General features: G+C 37.7%; 1 long non-coding RNA gene across 1 annotated transcript; it reads right to left on the bottom strand.

The window, feature by feature from the left end:
- Positions 1-16,272: 16,272 nt before the first annotated feature.
- Positions 16,273-18,680, bottom strand: LOC145133225 (uncharacterized). Its single transcript, XR_013718488.1, has 2 exons — positions 18,200-18,680; positions 16,273-18,071 (listed from the first exon to the last, which is right to left on the bottom strand). It is a non-coding gene; the product is annotated as an uncharacterized LOC145133225 (long non-coding RNA).
- Positions 18,681-18,957: the final 277 nt, after the last annotated feature.

The following is an 18,957-nucleotide window of genomic DNA, read 5'->3' as shown; positions in this document are numbered from 1 at the left end:
GTATTCAGGACCTATCACACATATTAATGGGTTACTAAGGCCCAATAAACATGAAAATAACCTAATTAGCCTGTTTGTTATTATATTGCTAGTTTTAGCTCGTTTATTTACTAAATTGATATAAAAAGCCCACTTTTCGTAAAAATAACACTTTAGTCCCCCTTTTGTTCAAAACTTGTATTTATGGCTAGTTTTTGGTAAAGACAACATTTTTAACCCATTTTTATCAAGAGTGTCAATTTTGGCTTGATTTTGTGAAAATACACATTTTTCTGGTTTTTGACTTTTCTGACCCGGTTGTTGGAAAATTTGTAGAAAAACCATCGTAAGTCGAAATTTGGATCCGTCAACTCTGAAAGTTTTAAAATTTTGTCTACTTTGTTCACAATTTTTCTCATAATTTTTAATGGCCTCAAACAAGTGTGAAATTTCTCACCTTCACAGGCTGGTCCGAGATTATTTCAAATATGATAGACAGTTTTGTAAAATTCGCCAAACATTGTAGAAAAATCGTATGAAAACATGAGAGTAGTCATTTTAAAGGTAATAACCTGAACCTTTTGCATGTAAAACAGTTTTGAAAAGTATTACCATTAAGGTGGTCAAAACAGTCCGAAGCTAGACCATAATGTTCCTGTTAAAGCTGAATTTTTGAGTTTAGGTTATAGATGTTTGAACACAACACTTGTTTTTGCTATTTAGGGTGTATAATCTCAGATCTACAAGTTTACATGTAATATATGAGACAAAAAAATACTTTTCTCATGGTTTTTATGAAGATCTTGGTGATAAACTTCATTTTCAAGTAAAGATCTAAAAGTTAAACACATTAACATGCACATATACATAGATCTAACACAAAAGCACTTGTATCCTCCCCCAAAAACATTATAAAACCGAAAACAAGGCGGTATGAAGCTCACCTTGGGGGTTTTTGAGATGTAGATGAAGAAGAAGAAGAATCTTCGAACCTAGCTTGATTTTTTGGTGAGATCTCGAAATGGAGGTGGTTCAAGGAGCTTAGAACTTGTTCTTTGATGAAGAAGAGCTCAAAATCTTCTTGGAGAGAATAATGGAGCTTGAGAGGAAATGAGATGGAAGAAAATTTGAAGTGAAAGTGGTGAGGAGGGAGTGTTTGGACGAATTTTTAGAGAGGGGAGGGGAAAGAGAGAGGCTTGGGTGTATGGTGGACAAACATGTCATGCCTTGAAGTATGGTGGTCAATGCTTGGAAACATGAGAGGCAATGTTGTGGTGGCAACTCCTTTGTCCATCACCTTTTCTTTTTTTTTCTTTTTTTGTCTAGATGGGCCAACCTACCCAAAGGGGTTCTCGGCCCAAAAGAGTGGCCCAAAAGGAAGGGGATTTCGGCCCAAAAACCAATTGGAGAAGTTATCGGTCCATTAGGGCCCAATAAAAAAAAGTCTTGGTCCAATAAGAGATTTGGTCTGACAACTCTTGGGCTAAGGCCCAAAGTTGAGTGGAATTAGCTTATTCGATCGAGTTCTGGGTTTATACAAAGTGGTTTCGACTTGAATTATGATTCTTGAATGTATAACTTATAGAGTGTTGAAGTTTGATTTAAGTCAAAGGTAGGGTTACAAGGTTACACTAAGAATTTATCCTGTATAAGGATGGAAAAAAAATATAACCCTAATTTTTTCAGTTGTGACATCATCCCCCCGTTAGAGGGAATTTTGTCCCGAAATTTATTCTAAAGCAGCATCCCAAGTACTAAGGGAAAAGTGTGAGTGTCTCAGTTTTGTCTAGTCTCTTCGTTCCTAGGAGGATTTACTCCTTGCTTAGTGATCTAGTGGACCTTTGCTACCGGCCCTTGACTTTGCTCCTTTGGTTAGTTGGGTGTTGGTCATCTCAGCCCAACATAGAGGTATTCTACCTTTGCATCCTATAGGGGGAAGTAAATGGATGGTCACGGTTAATGAGGTTCGTGTTCTTGACGCCCCAATAGTAGTGCCTCTAAACCTTAAGGCGAACACCGTTGTTATCAGGTTAAAGTTGTGTGCGGTATAGTTGGCCTCATACTTCTTAAGTTGGCATGGGAGTGTCTCACTATGGGGTTCTGAACTAGTGGGATGTTGATCTTTGCTTGTTCCTGCGGGCAGGTCGAGTAAGTCTTCGATTCGGGATAAGGGATATCGATCCTTGAGGAGGTTCTCGTTTGATTCTTAGTAGTCAGTGGTCCTATGGACACTTAGCCTTTCCTATTTATGACTTGGATAGGCGTTCTCTAAGGTTCAAGTCTTGGTTTGCTAACCTCATACTTACTAGGTCGTTCCATCGACCGGATACCTTTGGTGTTTATGTTGGTGCTAAGTGGTCTTGGTGGTTTGGCTACGAGAATGGCTCCATGAGTTGAGTCGATCTCCGAACTCAACTTGGCATGTAGGTGATATTTATGAAAGGGCTTTGGAAACATCTTAAGGGGGTTATAAATCTCTAGGTTACCCTCGGTATCCTTTGATCCTTGTTTCTTATCCCTATTAAGGGCTAGGAAAGAGTGTGATATTACTTGTACGGGTACCTAAAGGTCTAGATGCCCGATATAGTTCAAGGATTGTCGTTACAAGTTGTAGGGGTTTCACTAATCGATTGGTTAAGGCGAAGGCCTTGTTGGCACATGAATTTCGTATGGTGAGGATCAAGTCAGCCCATGTCAATTGACACCGTTGGGCTCTTTATTGTAATAGATGTTGGATTGATCTAAAAGGGATAGTTTTTTGAAATGATAGTGTGTTCTATGTACATGTTTGTAATGTTACAAATTTCGTTCTTGGTATTACTACTGTGGTTATCTCGTTCTGAATTTTTGGGTGTCCTAGCAATACGAGTGCCTTGGCATGAACGATGTGATTTCGTAGTCTGATTTATATTAGACCTCTCTATGATGGTTTGATGTATCCTAGTCGTACTTAATTTAAGATTGAAAAGATTATAGACTGAGTGGTCATGCCCTAAATCCATAGTTAGATAAGAAACAGGAATTAAGGCGGGACTACGCACTCTAAGCTTGTAGAATCTTAATTACACATGGCCTTATGTTTATAATAAGGTAGACTGAGTGGTTTGGGGAACATACCAAAAATCTCAGTAGGGTTCCTCGTTGTCCCTTTCACGTCCAGTTGTTAAACTCCTCCTGGTCCTCCGTCATTCTGCTCTGTTGGACAATTCCTCTTGAAGTGTCCCGTTTCACCGCATGTGTAACATACGGGACTTACTTCTTGGTTGGCGGTTGGAGTGACGCATAGGGTCGGGGACCTACGGTAGGGGGCGGTGTGCCCCTTCTTGTTGAACCTTTTGCGATGAAATTCCCGACAGACTCCCTAATAATGGTAGCTGCACTTGCTGCAGAGCGGGAGGTTTCCATGATATGGTCATCCCGTTGGTGGGGTAGGGGGCAGTGGGGGTAGGGGCTGCTACAACTTGTTGCCTTTTGGTAGGCCCTTGAGTCGATCCGCTTCCTTTCTTGTTCCCCCGTTTTCGCTTCATGACCTTAGGTTTGGAGTTTGGGTGTCTTGGTAAGTTGTCCCTTGTTGGTTTCCTTGGTTGTTACTACGGTTGAAATTGTAGACACCGTTTCCATTTCCATTTGGGTTGTTGGCATTGAGTTGTGCCATGACGGCTGTCACGGCAGCTGCTATAGCGACCTGGAAGGCTGCGGGGTCCATCTGCAGAAGTGGTGTTTCGCCGGCTAGCTGGTTGTTTCCATAGAAAGACATGACTCTTTTCCATGATGAGAAACAGGTTCGTGAGTAACTATGGTTATTTCTAGTCATATCTCATCTATGATTATAGATATGAACTTATGCATGTACGCATATAAATCACATGTTTTGATGCACGATTCTCGTTGTTTCGACCTACATCCTATGATGTATTAATGGTAGTATGTAGAAATAGGTATTGTACAAATGTTAAGTTACACTAATAGATTTTAGACATCTGATCCTTAAGTTGGCTTAGGTTACATGAGTTCTTGTAGGGCGTACCTCTCTTGATTTACTACTACTAGTTGTGATGAATGACATGGTAAACCTAGGACTTAATGAGAATAGTGTAATGACTCTCATATGCCTAAATACCGTAAAGGTGTCCAACCATTTCACTCATTTCACGAGTGGCCTCTTCCACTCTCTGCTCTGCTAAGGCTGCCCTAGCCTCAGCTTCCATGAGTTGTTGCCTTAGGGTGGTCACCTCCTCTTCTAAGGGGCGGAGATGATTGGTAAGGTCATCCTGTTTTGTGTGTTGGTTCAGTATTGCTTCCGAGGGGTAAGGCTCGCTAAGGATCTCTCTGGCGCCTTTATCCATGGCTGAATCCTCATCGGAATCCTTTCCCTCGTGGTTCATCTCTTGGTATTCTTCAAGACCAATTTCTGGGTTCTCCCTTTGCACTTCCTCTAGTTCTCCCTCGATCCATTCGTTAGCTATTACCGTAGGGTAGTAGGGGTCTTCGGGGTGAAACTCAGTCATGTTGTCTTCACGAGAGTGGAGGTATGAGATACATGTAGAAGATTAAGTGTGGAGGTCATATGGTATTCTAAAACGCTACTATAGTATTACATGTTTGATCCTAGGGCTTCCTGATGTACGAAATCGATACGTTTTTTTTTTATTGGTTGTTGTTCTTTAGTATCATAAAATACTCCTATATTATTTTAAACCTTAGGTTTGGCTCTAATTCTCCTTTACATGTATGGTTGGTAAGTTTTGGACTCGTTGCAACGCTACCCTCACTCCCAAGCACATGTTGGTCGTATCTCAAATAAATATAGTTGATCAGGCTATATTTATCCCAGATATGATTACATAACTGCCCAGGTTTGACTGTAGTGTTCAACATCTAAATACTTTTGTTATGTTCTTATTATGATACGGTTCTAGCAAGTATGTATACTTTTAGGAGATACTTATATTCTTAAGGTATACTTTTTAGTCAGAGTCTTTTTAGTCCCATTGTATTTATAGTTGTATATCGTGTATGGTTACATATACTAGTTCACTATAAACAATGCTCTGATACCAATCTTTCTCACCCCCGAATCGGGGGCGGTTGACGTCATTGTACAGTATCATAACAATTGAATATGAATGAAGCATAGCAACCAAACATCATACATTAGAAATACACACTTACATAGTTTACATATTGAACTTGTTCACCAGTTACACAAAAGTAATCAAAGTAAAATTTCTTGAAGTCGCACCACTTGATCTCCTAGTCGAACATATTACCTGCTACTGGATTCCTGAGGATACAAGTCGTTTTGAAAAGCGTCAACTAAAAAGTAGGTGAGTTCATAAGCATTTTTGTATAAAATAGTTTTGTACTTGTTTAGAGTAGTTCTCATAGTGGCTTCAGAAAATCTGATATTTTCTTAAAAGAAATGGTTTGAAATATTTGTGTCCGATCTTATATTAATGCATCTGTGTTAATGTTTTCAAAAATAGAAAGAGATTGATTCCAGACAACCCGATGTTGTCTGCGATAGAAAATGTTGGAATCTCAACCCCCGGGGTTGAGTACCAGTGCGTATAGATTACCGTTTTATCAAAAGAAAATAGAGTGGTTTCCCGCTTTATCCAAAAAGAACATAGAATGGTTTCCCGTAAATTTTATAATGTTAATTCCTCTAAGTGAGCCATTTTAACTATACTTGATAATGACAATTTCGCCTGTCATGACGTCTATTAGACGCCGACTTGCTTAAGGTATGGTTTGTCACCCTAGACTGGCCTAGTCTAACTGTAGCGAACAGCTCAGGTGTGGGGTGTCACCCCCGTATAGATCTATACACAAACTCACGCTCTCGCTCCGGGAGACTCTGGTTATAACTACAGGCTACGTTTGTACACTCATATGGTGCCAAACGAAACGTCTCACTAGATCCTTAATCAAAGTTTACGCGGAAAAAGAAGAAAAACATATAAAATTCATTACCAGGCCCAATGAACCATGTAAGTGAACCACTAAGGCATCGCTAAACATGTAGGTCATTTAAAGGCCCTATAGGAATGGGATTATATAACTTGGGCCCAAAATATATGTAAAAGGACAACTAAGGCCCATTTCACATGTAAGGTATTTATAGGCCCAAACAACACGCAAATAGAATCCAAGGTCCGTCGCACATGTTAATGGGTCAATGAGGCCCAATAAACATGTAAATAGTATTCAAGACCTATCACACATATTAATGGGTTACTAAGGCCCAATAAACATGAAAATAACCTAATTAGTCTGTTTGTTATTATATTGCTAGTTTTAGCTCGTTTATTTACTAAATTGATATAAAAAGCCCGTTTTTCGTAAAAATAACACTTTAGTCCCCCTTTTGTTCAAAACTTGTATTTATGGCTAGTTTTTGGTAAAGACAACATTTTTAACCCATTTTTATCAAGAGTATCAATTTTGGCTTGATTTTGTGAAAATACACATTTTTCTGGTTTTTGACTTTTCTGACCCGGTTATTGGAAAATTTGTAGAAACACCATCGTAAGTCGAAATTTGGATCCGTCAACTCTGGAATTTTTAAAATTTTGTCTAGTTTGTTCACAATTTTTCTCATAATTTTTAATGGCCTCAAACAAGTGTGAAATTTCTCACCTTCACAGGCTGGTCCGAGATTATTTCAAATATGATAGACAGTTTTGTAAAATTCGCCAAATATTGTAGAAAACTCGTATGAAAACATGAGAGTAGTCATTTTAAAGGTAATAACCTGAACTTTTTGCACGTAAAACAGTTTTGAAAAATATTACCATTACGGTGGTCAAAACAGTCCGAAACTAGACCATAACGTTCCTGTTAAAGCTGAATTTTTGAGTTTAGGTTATAGATGTTTGAACACAACACTTGTTTTTGCTATTTAGGGTGTATAATCTTATATCTACAAGTTTACATGTAATATATGAGACAAAAAATATTTTTCTCATGGTTTTTATGAAGATCTAGGTGATAAACTTCATTTTCAAGTAAAGATCTAAAAGTTAAACACATTAACATGCACATATACATAGATCTAACACAAAAGCACTTGTATCCTCCCCCAAAAACATTATAAAATCGAAAACAAGGGGGTATGAAGCTCACCTTGGGGGTTTTTGAGATGTATATGAAGAAGAAGAAGAATCTTTGAACCTGGCTTGAGTTTTTGGTGAGGTCTCGAAATGGAGGTGGTTCAAGGAGCTTAGAACTTGTTCTTTGATGAAGAATAGCTTGAAATCTTCTTGGAGAGAATAATGGAGCTTGAGAGGAAATGAGATGGAAGAAAATTTGAAGTGAAAGTGGTGAGGAGGGAGTGTTTGGTCGAATTTTTAGAGAGAGGAGGGGAAAGAGAGAGGCTTGGGTGTATGGTGGACAAACATGTCATGCCTTGAAGTATGGTGGTCAATGCTTGGAAACATGAGAGGCAATGTTGTGGTGGCAACTCTTTTGTCCATCACCTTTTCTTTTTCTTTTTCTTTTTTTTTTGTGTAGATGGGCCAACCTACCCAAAGGGGTCCTCGGCCCAAAAGAATGGCCCAAAAGGAAGGGGATTTCGGCCCAAAAACCAATTGGAGAAGTTATCGGTCCATTAGGGCCCAATAAAAAAAATCTTGGTCCAATAAGAGATTTGGTCTGACAACTCTTGGGCTAAGGCCCAAAGTTGAGTGGAATTAGCTTATTCGATCGAGTTCTGGGTTTATACAAAGTGGTTTCGACTTGAATTACGATTCTTGAATGTGTAACTTATATAGTGTTGAAGTTTGATTTAAGTCAAAGGTAGGGTTACAAGGTTACACTAAGAATTTATCCTGTATAAGGATGGAAAAAAAATATAACCCTAATTTTGCCAGTTGTGACATCTTACTCGGGATTGAGTGAAGGATTCTGGGGAGAGGCCATGTTAACGGCCTGCTATTTATTAAATAGGGTTCCAAATAAAAGGAACAAAACAGTCCCATATGAACTTTGATTCAAGAAAAAGCCGAATTTGAGTTATTTTCGGGTTTAAGGATGTCGGGCAGTTGTAAAACTCACCGAGCCCAAAAAGAAGAATTTGGTAGAACGTGGAATTGATTGTCTATTCATTGGATATGCTGAATATTCCAAGGCATATAGGTTTTATGTAATAGAACCTAATGATTCGGTTTCGGTTAACACTGTTATCGAATCACGAGATGCAATTTTTGATGATATGCGGTTTTCATCGATTCAAAGGCCTAAGGATCTTACTTTTGGTGCTCTTAAAGAGAAAAATTCAGAAATTCAAGATGTTGGTAATGTGCAAGAACCACAAGAGCTTCGTAAAAGCAAAAGAGGCAATATTGCGAAAAATTTCGGATCTGACTTCCAACTGTATTTGGTGGAAGGTTCAAGGGATGAAATTAATCTTGAATACTCTTATTGCTATAGTATTGAAGATGATCCTAAGACTTATCAAGAGGCCATAGAGTCTCATGATAGTTATTTTTGGAAGGAAGCAATTGATGATGAAATGTCATCAATTCTTGAGAACAACACATGGGTGTTGTCTGATTTGCCTCCAGGTTCTAAACCACTTGGTTGCAAATGGATTTTCAAAAAGAAAATGAATGCTAATGGGACTATTGACAAATTCAAAGCCCGGTTAGTCATTCAAGGTTTTAGACAAAAACCTGGTATTGACTACTTTGATATATATGCTCCGGTTGCACGTATTGCTACTATTAGATTGTTGATTGCTTTGGCAAGTATCCACAATCTGGTTATTCATCAAATGGATGTGAAAATAGCCTTTTTAAATGGTGATCTTGACGAGGAAGTTTACATGAAACAACCTGAAGGTTTTATTATGCCCGGTAAAGAGCATATGGTTTGTAAACTTGTCAAATCTTTGTATGGGTTGAAACAAGCGCCTAAACAATGGCATCAGAAATTTGATGAAGTTATTTTGTCCTCTGGTTTCAAGACAAACCAATGTGACAAATGTCTTTATAGTAGATTTGATGATGCTACTAAAGTCGGGGTGATCATTTGCTTATATGTAGATGACATGTTGATTTTTGGTACCGACCAAAATCAAGTAGATGAAACAAAGAAATTGTTATCATCTAAGTTTTCTAAGAAAGATTTAGGAGAGGCTGATATAATTCTTGGAATAAGAATTAAAAGGATGAACAAAGGTTTGGTAATGACTCAAAGTCATTATATTGAGAAAATTCTCAAGCGGTTTAATTTTACCGATTGTTCTCCTGTGAGTACTCCTATGGACCCAAGTTTGAAATTAATGCCAAATAGTGGTGTTCCTATTTCACAATTGGAATATTCTAAGGCTATTGGTAGCTTGATGTATGCCATGACAAGTACCAGACATGATATTGCTTTTGTTGTGGGTAAGTTGAGCAGGTACACTAGTAATCCTAGTGCTCAACATTGGCAAGCAGTGAATAGAGTGTTTAAGTATCTCAAGGGAACCATGAATTATGGTTTGAGTTACTTGGGGAGTCCTTCGGTTTTAGAAGGTCATTCGGATGCAAGTTGGATAACCAACATGGAGGACCATTCCTCAACTTCTGGTTGGGTATTCTTGCTTGGGGGAGGTGCCATTTCTTGGGCTTCCAAGAAGCAATCTTGCATTACAAACTCGACAATGGAATATGAGTTTGTTGCGTTAGCAGCTGCTGGTAAAGAAGCAGAGTGGCTAAGGAATTTAGTCTATGAGATTCCTTTGTGGTCTAAACCGATAGCACCTATTTCTGTCCTTTGTGATAGTGCAGCCGCTTTGGATAAGGCATATAGCCAGGTTTATAATGGCAAGTCTAGACACTTAGGTGTTAGACATAGTATGATTAGAGAACCAATCATGAATGGTGTGATTTTGGTTGAGTTTGTGAAATCGCAACAAAATTTGGCAGATCACTTGACTAAAGGTCTGACAAGAGACTTAGTGCACAAGTCTGTAATCGGGATGGGATTAAAGTCCATTTAATTCTATAATGATGAGACACCCAATTCCCTCCTAATATAATGTTAGAAGTTGAATTCAATGTGGAAAGCTCATACTTATAGATTGTAACACATTAAGTATTCATCCCAGGTATGTGTTCGGTTCTGCAAGTTAGCCAGGTTGAAGTTTAACTTCTTAATAATTCCTTTGATAAAGGTATGTGCAGATACATGGAAAGGAGTTACATACGTGATTGTGAAGTGTAGTCGCATTTCAAGAGGTTGTGGACTTGACCTTGATACGATCATGAGAGGATTGGGACACACGGCTTTATAATAGTGTCAAGTTGTAATTTGCTAGAAATTCAATAAACTAGTATGTATTTTACTTTTCTGGTATTCAAATGGGTTGATGGGTTCAATTCTTAGAACACCCTGATTCTCGAGTATTTGCAAATGTATGATACTAAGTGGAAATTCAATCGTTTCGATATTTTCATTATGTACTAATTTGGTTTGTTTGATAAAGGTGATGTTTTTTCAAGGGTTACACTAAAATGGGGGAGGAATGTTGGTGATTTTAGTGTCACCATGTCATTTTAAGTAACTGGAACTAACATGTGAGCTAAGGGGTTTCATAATATGTACTCTAATATATGTACGGGGTTTGTACGGAGTGCATGCATGTATAAGATCGAATTAGAAGCCGGTTCGACGACTAGTCGGGGGTTTGGGGGCAGCGCCCCCAGGTCCAGGGTTTCCAAAGGGGCAGCGCCCCTTTGGCGGGGTCTAGGGTCAGCGCCCCTAGAGGAGTCCAAGGGGTAGAGCCCCTGGCTGGGGTCCTGCTAGGAGGGTGATTAAGGTAAAACTAACGAAACTCATTAGTTTTGATAACTGTTAGGATTAAAACCCTAATTGTGATTTGATAAACAAGATGCGGAAAATAAGAACAAACACAAATAAAGAGGATATGTCGAATGATCACTCGATTTATTGAAAACATGAGGAATAAATTACACTTTCAACATAGACTAAAGAATCTAACACTACATAAGAAACCTCACAACGTGGCGGCTACATTTTGCCTCACTCTTAACCATAATAATGAATAATACATGACTATTTATAGGGAAAAGACAAGTCTTGGGCTTTTAACCTACACTTCATCAAGGGGGCCCATTGTCATCATCCATGGAGTGCTTTGAAACCCTACAATCTCCCCCTCAAAGTATGGAATGGATGACAATGCTTTAACTTCCAAAACAAGCATCTAGCAAATAAAAAGATCTGCAACGAGGAATATATGAAGCAATCCACGAATCTTGATTCTTCAATAGTCTTCTAACACAGGCTATAGGATATATAAACCAAGCACTGAAGTAATGTCTTTAAACTTCATTTTCGAATGTAATCCCAAAAAAATCTTCATGAAAACCAAAGCCGCCATTAAAAACCCATTTCAGAAAAAAGAAACCAAATCACTTCTTGTCTTTGAAGAGCTCCCCCCTCCAAGTCACAATGATCTTCAAATAAGCTAATGATATAAGCCATCAAAAAATATCATGTAGCAACCCAAACTTTAAGATTCGTAACACCACTTGATCGAGAAAATAAAAGAATTCGGAGATATAACAAGTCCTTAGATGAACTCGATGAAGAACTTGTACTGTAAAGGATATTTCTCTGTACAAGCTTTAGCAGAGCTCGATGAAGAACTTCTACTGTAAAAGCTACCTTCATAATTCTACCACAAGATTTATCAAAAATCTTCAACTTTGAAAAGTCACAAATCCAATTTCGAATGGCCATACCAAATTCTCCCCTGATTTATAACCAAAAACATGATTATAAAGCCTTCAAATGGTCATGAGAATGATCTTGAATGGATAAAAATTTACTAAGCTCCCCCGCGACAAAATGATATACACAATGAAGTATAAAATCCAAAAAAGTCGTGAAAAATTTGATGTTATCACGAAAAACGACTTTCCAAACCGCCAAGACTTGATGGAATCTTTATTTTTCTGTTCACGAAAAAATATGTGCGTTAAAGAATTCAAAACTGTTCACCAGCCCTTAAAATTGTAAACTTTTTCGAAAAATGGGCTGAAATTGTCACTGCTGAAATTCAGGGGCTGGAATGGTAATTCTACATCAATATACCCATTTATTTGTAACAAATCTGGAAATGGTCGAAAGCTGCCAAGGCATGAAAAGTATAGGGACCGGATTTGACAAATCTCGGAAGTAGCAGGGACCATTAATATTACATTGTGTCTTCATCCCTAATATATGCGACTGATAAAAGAACACGACTAGAACACGATTTGTACATTCGGTCCGAGCACAAGCAACCGAAACCAAGTTCAGTCCAAGATCGTTGATACAAAAACGAAACCATGTTCGGTCCGAAATCCAATTTCATGACAAAAGCGAAACCTTAGCCAAACCGAATCACAGGTTCGCTTTCTGTTCTCCCCTCTTTCGTTCCAACTTTTAACAAACGAACCCAATATCGTTCTAGGCTCGTTCCGAGTCCGTCGATCAAAGCGAATCTACGTCAACGAACGTTAGAGCTAGCCCAGAAATCAAATCCAAATCCTTTCGCTCCGAAACAATCTCACAGATGTTCGTTCGATCGTTCGCAGGTAAGGTGATTTTGACTTTCGTTTGACCGTTGTTCTTCCCAATTGATTTTCAATTCCAATTTCATTCGTTCCCAGTGAGTCCGTTCGCACCAATATGTTTACAATACCAAATTTTGCATTTTTCTTGCTCTGATACCAATTGTTGGGATTAAAACCCTAATTGTGATTTCATGAACAAGATGCGGAAAATAAGAACAAACACAAATATGAAGATATGTCGAATGATCACTCGATTTATTCAAAACATGAGGAATAAATTACACTTTCAGCATAGACAAAAGAATCTAACACTACATAAGAAACCTCACAACGTGGCGGCTACATTTTGCCACACTCTTAACACTAATAATGAATAATACATGACTATTTATAGGGAAAAGACAAGTCTTGGGCTTTTAACCTACACTTCATCAAGGGGGCCCATTGCCATCATCCATGGAGTGCTTTGAAACCCTACAATCCCCCCCTCAAAGTATGGAATGGATGACAATGCTTTAACTTCCAAAACAAGCATCTAGCAAATAAAAAGATCTGCAACGAGGAATTATGAAGCAATCCACGAATCTTGATTCTTCAATAGTCTTCAAATACGGGCTCTAAGATATATAAACCAAGCACTTAAGTAATGTCTTTAAACATCATTTTCGAATGTAATCCCAAAAAAAAATCTTCATGAAAACCAAACCCGCCATGAAAAACCCATTTCAGAACAAAGAAACCAAATCACTTCTTGTCTTTGAAGAGCTCCCCCTCCAAGTCACAATAATCTTCAAATAAGCTAATGATATAAGCCATCAAAAAATATCATGTAGCAACCCAAACTTTAAGATTCGTAACGCCACTTGATCGAGAAAATACTTGAAGTCGGAGATATAACAAGTCCTTAGATGAACTCGATGAAGAACTTGTACTGTAAAGGATACTTCTCTGTAAAAGCTTTAGCAGAGCTCGATGAAGAACTTCTACTGTAAAAGCTACCTTCATAATTCTACCACAAGCTTTATCAAAAAATTTCAACTTTGAAAAGTCACAAATTCAATTTCGAATGGCCATACCAAATTCTCCCCCAATTTATAATCAAAAACATGATTATAAAGCCTTCAAATGGTCATGAGAATGATCTTGAATGGATAAAAATTTACTAAGCTCCCCCGCGACAAAATGATATACACAATGAAGTATAAAATCTGAAAAAGTCGTGAAAAATTTGACGTTATCACGAAAAACGACTTTCCGAACCGCCAAGACTTGATGGAATCTTTATTTTTCTGTTCACAAAAAAATATGTGTGTTAAAGAATTCAAAATTGTTCACGAGCCCTTAAAATTGTAAAGTTTTTCGAAAAATGGGCTGAAATTGTTACTTGCTGAAATTCTGGGGCTGGAATGGTAATTCTACATCAATATACCCCTTTATTTGTAACAAAATCTGGAAATGGTCCAAAGCTGCCAAGGCATGAAAAGTATAGGGACCGGATTTGACAAATCTCGGATGTTGCAGGGACCATTAATGTTACATTGTGTCTTCATCCCCAATATATGTGACTGATAAAAGAACACGACTGGAACACGATTTGTACATTCGGTCCAAGCACAAGCAACCGAAACCAAGTTCGGTCCAAGATCGTTGATACAAAAACGAAACCATGTTCGGTCCGAAATCCAATTTCATGACAAAAGCGAAACCTTAGCCAAACCGAATCACAGGTTCGCATTTTGTTCTCCCCTTTTTCGTTCCAAGTTTTAACAAACGAACCAAAGATCGTTCTAGGCTCGTTCTGAGTCCGTCGATCAAAGCGAATCCACGTCATCGAACGTTAGAGCTAGCCCAGAAATCAAATCCAAATCCTTTCGCTCCGAAACAATCTCACAGATGTTCGTTCGATCGTTCGCAGGTATGGTGATTTTGACTTTCGTTTGACCGTTGTTCTTCCCAATTGATTTTCAATTCCAATTTCATTTGTTCCCAGTGAGTCCGTTCGCACCAATATGATTACAATACCAAAATTTGCCTTTTTCTTGCTCTGATACCACTTGTTGGGATTAAAACCCTAATTGTGATTTGATGAACAAGATGCGGAAAATAAGAACAAAGACAAATATGAAGATATGTCGAATGATCACTCGATTTATTCAAAACATGAGGAATAAATTACACTTTCAGCATAGACTAAAGAATCTAACACTACATAAGAAACCTCACAACGTGGCGGCTACATTTTGCTTCACTCTTAACCCTAATAATGAATAATACATTATTATTTATAGGGAAAAGACAAGTCTTGGGCTTTTAACCTACACTTCATCAAGGGGGCCCATTGCCATCATCCATGGAGTGCTTTGAAACCCTACAATCTCCCCCTCAAAGTATGGAATGGATGACAATGCTTTAACTTCCAAAACAAGCATCTAGCAAATAAAAAGATCTGCAACGAGGAATATATGAAGCAATCCACGAATCTTGATTCTTCAATAGTCTTCAAATACGGGCTCTAGGATATATAAACCAAGCACTGAAGTAATGTCTTTAAACTTCATTTTCGAATGTAATCCCAAAAAAAATCTTCATGAAAACCAAACCCGCCATGAAAAACCCATTTCAGAACAAAGAAACCAAATCACTTCTTGTCTTTGAAGAGCTCCCCCTCCAAGTCACAATGATCTTCAAATAAGCTAATGATATAAGCCATCAAAAAATATCATGTAGCAACCCAAACTTTAAGATTCGTAACGCCACTTGATCGAGAAAATACAAGAAGTCGGAGATATAACAAGTCCTTAGATGAACTCGATGAAGAACTTGTACTGTAGAGGGTATTTCTCTGTAAAAGCTTTAGCAGAGCTCGATGAAGAACTTCTACTGTAAAAGCTACCTTCATAATTCTACAACAAGCTTTTTCAAAAATCTTCAACTTTGAAAAGTCACAAATCCAATTTCGAATGGCCATACCAAATTCTCCCCTGATTTATAACCAAAAACATGATTATAAAGCCTTCAAATGGTCATGAGAATGATCTTGAATGGATAAAAATTTACTAAGCTCCCCCTCGACAAAATGATATACACAATGAAGTATAAAATCTGAAAAAGTCGTGAAAAATTTGACGTTATCACGAAAAACGACTTTCCGAACCGCCAAGACTTGATGGAATCTTTATTTTTCTGTTCACGAAAAAATATGTGTGTTAAAGAATTCAAAACTGTTCACCAGCCCTTAAAATTGTAAACTTTTTCGAAAAATGGGCTGAAATTGTCACTTTCTGAAATTCAGGGGCTGGAATGGTAATTCTGCATCAATATACCCCTTTATTTGTAACAAAATCTGGAAATGGTCCAAAGCTGCCAAGGCATGAAAAGTATAGGGACCGGATTTGACAAATCTCGGATGTTGCAGGGACCATTAATGTTACATTGTGTCTTCATCCCCAATATATGCGACTGATAAAAGAACACGACTGGAATACGATTTGTACATTCGGTCCGAGCACAAGCAACCAAAACCAAGTTCGGTCCAAGATCGTTGATACAAAAACGAAACCATGTTCGGTCCGAAATCCAATTTCATGACAAAAGCGAAACCTTAGCCAAACCGAATCACAGGTTCGCTTTTTGTTCTCCCCTCTTTCGTTCCAAGTTTTAACAAACGAACCCAAGATCGTTCTAGGCTCGTTCCGAGTCCGTCGATCAAAGCGAATCCACGTCATCGAATGATCGCTCGATTTATTCAATTATGAGGAACAAATTACACTTTTAAGAATAAGAATCTAACTCTACAAGAAACCTCACAACGTGGCGGCTACATTTTGCCTCACTCTTAACCCTAATAATGAATAATACATGACTATTTATAGGGAAAAGACAAGTCTTGGACTTTTAACCTACACTTCATCAAGGGGGCCAATTGCCGTAATCCATGGAGTACTTTGAAACCCTACAATCTCCCCCTCAAAGTATGGAATGGATGACAAGACTTCAACTTCCAAAACAAGCATCTAGCAAATAAGAAATGATCTCGCAACGAGGAATATTTGAAGCAATCCACGAATCTTGATTCTTCAATAGTCTTTAAAAACGGGTTCTAGGATATATAAACCAAGCACTGAAGTAATGTCTTTAAACTTTATTTTCTAATGTAATCCCTAAGATCTTCAAGAAAGCCAAACCCGCCATAAAAACCCATTTCAGAATTAAGAAACCAAATCACTTCTTGTCTTTGAAGAACTCCGCCTCCAAGTCACAATGACCTTCAAATAAGCTAATGATATAAGCCACCAAAAATTATCATGTAACAACCCAAATTTTAAGATTCGCAACGCCACTTGATCGAGAAAATACTTGAAGTCGGAGATATAACAAGTCCTTAGAAGAGCTCAATGAAGAACTACTATTGTAAAGGATACTTCTCTGTAGAAGCTTTAGAAGAACTCGATGAAAAACTGCTACTGTAAAAGCTACCTTCATAACTCTACCACAAGCTTTATCAAAAATCTTCAAATTTGAAAAGTCACAAATCCAATTTCGAATGGCCATATCAAATTCTCCCCCGATTTATAATCAAAAACATGATTATAAAGCCTTCAAATGGTCATGAGAATGATCTTGAATGGATAAAAAATTACTATGCTCCCCCGTGAAAAAATGATATAAACAATGAAGTTTAAAATCCGAAAGAGTCGAAAAAAATTGACGTTATTGCAAAAAATGACTTTCCGAACCGCCAAGACTTGATGGAATCCTTAATTTTCTGTTCAAAAAAAAATATGTGCGTTAAAAAATCCAAAACCGTTCACCATCCCTTAAATTTGTAAACTTTTTGAAAAATGGGTTGAAACTATCACATTGCTGAAAGTCAGGGGACTTAAATGGTAATACAACATAATCTTCCCCTTAATTTATAACAATTTCAGAAATTGGACTAAAACTGTCATTGTGCTGAAAGTCTGGGGACCAGAAGTGTAACTTGAAGTTATCTTCCCCAATTTGATCGGATAAAAAGCAAACAACAATTGCGACTTCAGCAAACCACGAAGCAAAATCTTTTTGATGCGATACATATCAATTAACCGCCAGACCCATCGTTTTAATCCAATTGTGAGATTGAATCAACTACGAACGGTTTCAATTGCGAAATCCATTCAACACTTAAAATTGCGAGACTACATTCCGATTTCGAGACTCAAACAACACACAAGATTGCTTGCGAGACCCAGAACATTTGCGAGTTCACACCAATATGTTTACAATACCAAAATTTGCCTTTTTCTTGTTTGACTATACAAAATAGTTCGTCCTTAGATCATTACAGTCAAGATTCAATCCCGATTGCGAACTTTATCATCACACCTCATTCCTTCGTTCCGATTGTTCTAAGCATCGATTGAAAGATCCTTTTCACAATTGTTTAACAAAGCAACCCGTGAGTTAAATTAACCAGCCGAACCCAGTACATCACAACCACCAAATCCCACTTCTTCACATCGACTTCAAGATCAAATGATTCTTCAAATAAATTCATCACAATCATCATCAGTTCTTCACCATTGAAACGAGAATAAGCAGATAGACTTAATTTAAACAAAGAATCAATTGATAAAATCAAGATTGATCTCGATAACGCCATTACTCACAAGGATCGATTCCAGAACAGATGAGCAAAAGATTTAACAATCATGGATAAGGATCGTCGATTGCTGTTCAAGAATACTAAGAACATGATAAAGAAGCCAGACAATCACCGATGAACAGAACAGGGAGACGGGAGTCGATGATTTACAATCGTCGACAAGCCTTAATCGCAGAGAGATCATCGATTGTTGGATTTGAGAAATGTGAATTTGAGCATAGAACAAGACGATATCGGAAACTCAAATAAAATATTAGGGCCAAAGAAAAGAGACCTGGATTATCACCAAATACACGCTTTATGAACAGTGACAGACGGAACTTTTGGGCCAAAACAAAAGTAGATGAACAACATAAATCCCCATGAACACTAAGTTGAACAAAAATCGTGATTTCATACCGCCAAAACACCAATAATCTTCAATATATGTGTAGAAATCACCAAATCAAGAACCGATACTTCAAAACTCAATAGATATTCAAAGACCCGCTCTGATACCACTTGTTAGGATTAAAACCCTAATTGTGATTTGATGAACAAGATGCAGAAAATAAGAACAAACACAAATAAAGAAGATATGTCGAATGATCACTCGATTTATTCAAAATATTATGAATAAATTACACTTTCAGCATAGACTAAAGAATCTAACACTACATAAGAATTCTCACAACGTGGCGATTACATTTTGCCTCACTCTTAACCATAATAATGAATAATACATGACTATTTATAGGGAAAGACAAGTTTTGGGCTTTTAAC

Source organism: Lactuca virosa, chromosome 8, assembly GCF_052849685.1.
Source record: "Lactuca virosa cultivar CGN04683 chromosome 8, Lactuca_virosa_CGN04683_v6, whole genome shotgun sequence".
Lineage (NCBI taxonomy): Eukaryota > Viridiplantae > Streptophyta > Magnoliopsida > Asterales > Asteraceae > Lactuca > Lactuca virosa.
The sequence above is the reverse complement of the archived record's forward strand: the minus strand, read 5'-3'. Positions and strand labels throughout refer to the sequence as shown.